Raw genomic sequence first — 4,463 nt, 5'->3', positions numbered from 1 at the left:
GCTCTCAACACTTGTATGACTTTCAGAGTGTGTGATCCCATGGTAGAAAGTTCACTACAACATTGCACATAAATTCAGGTCATAAATTGAATAAGAGGTTTATTATAAAGAATGTTTACATGTATAAAAACTAGGATCAATTATCTGGCTAAACATTTATCATTTTTTCTTGGCTTATAGGTTCATAGAAAGACCCTAACTAAGCTGTCCTTGAAGTTTTGTATAGATAAAACCAGTCAATATCTGATTTCCCCTGTTTGCATCTGTGGTCCTGTGGTGTACATCTTCTTTATGACTCTTGGTTAATTCTTTTTGTATCTCCCTAGAATCTGCCTTACATTTGAGGAGTCTGTTGTTATCTCAGAAGCAATTAAACAGTTCTGTTATAAAAGGAACTTGAATGTCTCTGTCTCAATTGCCATTCTGGAACAATGGTGACCCTAGCATGGTAGTTGTAGAACAAATATTATTTGTTTTTTGCCTACTACCTGAGTTTGGGGATCTTCCTTAAGCTGAACTATAATCACACACTTTTAAGATCTAAAGACAGAGTGGTTCTGATTCATGACACCTTCCAGAGGGTAATACAAAATGTCATTTGACTTCATAAGAAACACCTATCTCATGACCAGATATAATAAATTTCAAAATAAAAGTTTCAATGTTGATCTTTCTTACACAGCCAAATCCCACTTCACAATGAGATATTTTTGGCAAGCTTAGTGTTTACATAGATTTAGCTCCTTTCAAATTTGTAACACTTCATATATAAATCATGAATCACGGGATGTCTCTATAGAGCGAGCGTTGACAACTGTTGCTGCTCATTCCCATAGACCAACACAGACAAATATATAATGAGCCAGCAAACATCCAGGTCAGGCCTGCAGTCTCCACGTACAAAAGTCCCAAAGCATAATGAGCTGTCTGACTTGCCCTGTAGTCATCTAAGGTTGACCTCAATTTGAAAATATGTGTTTTAGCAACCTTCATATCAAATATCTGTGTAATCTAAGAGGGATCGATACAGCACTATTGTTTCTAGTTTTTTTTTAAATTTTGTAATTATATTTATGTACAGAAAACTTAAGTGTACATTTAACCCAGTTTAGTGGCGAGTTCTTTAGCCTTTGCCTTTTCTAGCTTGGCAATGCGAGCCACAGACTTAGGACCCAGAACATTGCCTCCCCAGTGGCGGCGGATCTCGTCATATCTGTCATTATAATTGGTCCTAATAGCTTCTACCAGCTTAGCCAGAGCGCCCTTGTCTTCTGAGTTAACGTGTGTGAAGGCAACAGTGGTGCATGTCTTCCTGTGGACCAGGCGCCCCAGCCAGGCCTTTCCCTTGATGATGCAGTAGGGCACCCCCATCATTCGACACAGGGCAGGCAGGAAAACCACCAGCTCAATGGGGTCTACATCATGGGCAATCACCACCAGCTGAGCCTTCTTGTTCTCCAACAAGGTGGTGACTGTATTCACTCCTGCTCGGAGGACAGGTGGTCTCTTAGTTGGGACGTCCCCTTTGCCAGCAGCTTTCTTCTCAGCACGGGCCAGTAGCCTTTGCTTCTTCTCTTGCTTTGTCTCTGGCCTGCACTTGTGGGCAAGCTTAAGCAGCTGAGTAGCTGTTCACCTATCCAGGGCCTGGTTGACTGGTTAATGGCAGGAGGCACTTTGAGCCGCTTATAGAGGATGGCCCTTTGCCTCTGCAGCCTGATGTAGCGTGGCCATTTGACAAAGCGTGTTAGATCTCTTTTGGGCTGGATGTCCTGCCCAATGCCGAAGTTCTTGGGCCTTTTCTCGAAAAGGATTGACCACCTTTTTGGCCTCTTGCTTCTTCACGACGGCGGGGTCCGGGGCCACCTTCCCCTTGGCCTTCTTCCCTTTGGGCATCTTGCTCGGATGGAGGAGAGAGCTGTTTCTGGTTTTAAAGAAGGTGTTAGACTAGAGCACAGGCTGTTTATTGCTCAACTTAGAGTCAGAAAATGGAGCAAGAACTGGATGTTTATATTTGTCCCCTTCACACTTTCTGGAAAAAAGATATTTCCTTTCTACTTGGTTTATCATAAACAGAGTAATGCATAGAATAAACTGAATTTCAAGATTGCCAATGGAGAAAATCTTTTGAAGATTTAATTGTATACTGAGTACTATAAACTGTTTCTATTTGAATAGTACTATAATGTACCCATTTTATTCCCTGGTGCATTGTTTCTTTTTAAATGCTCATCTAGGTCAAACTGAAGGAAGATAGCTGACAGGACATCTCTCAGTTGAGGTTTATCATTACAATGAGATTTCTTAGCTGGAAAGCAGAGGAGTAAATCTTTATTCTCCGTCATGAGTTTGAAAGAACATGGGGCCACATGGAGGCTGAGATGAGGAGAGAACATCTCTTTACATAGGCGCATGTGGCATGGCGGCTAAGCAGGCAGTAGGCTTGCTACATTTCAATTTTAAGACGTGGCAAAGTGAAGAATATTGACAACTCTGCCAATTAAATCCAAATTTTTAATCAGCATAAAAAATCCTTCTGTGTTTTTAGTCTAAATGTATGTACAGTTTAAAGTTATCAAAAAGAACACTACAGTTCTCGGTGCCTCTGTAGAAATGCAATTTTTCCTCTGTGAGGCATACAGATTGAAAGATTAAAAGTTTGGGGTTAATCGGAGATAAATAAACACTACCACTTCTCTTATTGTCTGAGCTTGGGCAAGGTATTCAACTCCCAATTAAATACTATTGTATAATACACAAATAGATCACAGACCACAGACTATAATACAGTTACTGCTTTGAACATGTAAAATCTTAAGCTGTTGCCTAAAAAGAGAGAATGAAAACTAGAAAAAAAAGTACTAAGTTGTCTTGTACTTAGTTGGCCTTACTTTTCTAAATCACAATGACATACTAAATTACAACAGATTTAGGGAAATTTCTTCGAAACTTTTATCTGAAGAAAGCTTAGCCATGTGCTTTGTGAGCCTGTATGCTACCATATTTTTAAAGAAACAAAATTTTTCAATGTCTTTTAAGAGCCATTTTATAAGGAGATAATAGTTTATTTCTTTCACTAAAGACACCACAGCATTCTTTTGATTAAAGGATAATAAATAGATGTCATAACTTGAGAATCTAAGTACTATGAAAAAACATTTGTTATATCCTCCTAATGATCACTACTTTTGTAACAGAATTAAGTGCTTACTACCTATGGCTGTTTTTCCAAATCACTGAAATGGATTTTACAGAAGATAAAGAACTTATTTTCAATGATGATGTTACAGACAAGTCTCAAGCCTACCTTCTGGAAGATGGGATTAGGAAACACTGGTGGGATATAAAGGCAGAATGATCTTTGGTTTAGAAAATGGTGATCATGGTGAGGAAGTCAGTGTATACCAATCACAACCTCTTATCTCTTCATGGGACATATGATCAGAAATTGGCAATGTTAATATGTTCTGAGGATTACATTTTCAGCGTCCTAATCTACAAATGGTACCTACACAGGTACACAGGCCTAGTGAGAAGTCCGTGATTCAGCAAAAAAAAATGTCTTTCAAGTCCCTGCAAAGTAACTGAGGCAGCCATTATCACCATAGCTCTCAAGTCAAAGGTGTTTTTTACAACAAAGCCAGGGAGGCTAATCTACTGTTTAACTCAGTCATTTCCTAAGGTAGGGATTTTCAAAATCTAATAAAATTTAAGAGCAAGTAACTAAAAATGAACTAACTAGTAAAGGTGGAGGTTTATTCAGACCTTTTCCCTGTTTTATAAGGACAATTATCAAGGGCCAACATTGGGGGGGGTGGTCAGGGTGACATCTGCCTTCAAAGTTCTAAACTTGCTTATAGGAACAACTCAAACCCACAAAAGAAACAAAAAGGAATGAAAATGCAATAATTTTTATCTATGTTCTTTTACTAACTTCTTCCTGTTAACATCTCCATCACTAGCTTATGGAGACACTCCATATTGATTCCCCTTGTTTAGGAGAGAGAACAAAGTCCAAAAACTTTAGGTAATTTACCCAAGATTATATTAGCTATTCAGTAATGAAGCTAGGATTTGAATGAAATAGTATGGTTATGATAAACTGCTTCCGTTATTGCTCCATATATACATACTTTAAGAATATTAAGAACTGTAAGAATGTATACAAACCACTTACATTTGTTTTAAACTTCCATGCAGGAAAGTTGACCCCAGGCAAAGCCCTTGAACTGACTTGATATATCCAGCATGAAATAAGTGGTCCTCCACTACTCAATGGTCTGAATTACTTAAAATATTTTACCATATGATGCACAGACAAAGCATTTCAGATGTCCCTGAGAACCTCAGTGTTTGTATAATTTTCAATATATTTGTTAGGCAAATGCACAGTGCCAAGACAATTGGCAAGCCTCAGTGTGTTCTGTGTAAATTTGTTGGAGATAAACCACTGGGAAGCTGGTGCC

General features: G+C 38.5%; 1 pseudogene across 1 annotated transcript; it reads right to left on the bottom strand.

Moving 5' to 3' along the window:
• Positions 1 to 1,063: 1,063 nt before the first annotated feature.
• On the bottom strand, positions 1,064 to 1,896 carry LOC308439738 (large ribosomal subunit protein eL8-like; annotated as a pseudogene). Its single transcript has one exon. The product of its transcript is annotated as a large ribosomal subunit protein eL8-like (transcript).
• Positions 1,897 to 4,463: the final 2,567 nt, after the last annotated feature.

This window comes from Micromys minutus, assembly GCF_963924665.1.
Source record: "Micromys minutus genome assembly, chromosome: 30".
NCBI lineage: Eukaryota > Metazoa > Chordata > Mammalia > Rodentia > Muridae > Micromys > Micromys minutus.
The sequence above is the reverse complement of the archived record's forward strand: the minus strand, read 5'-3'. Positions and strand labels throughout refer to the sequence as shown.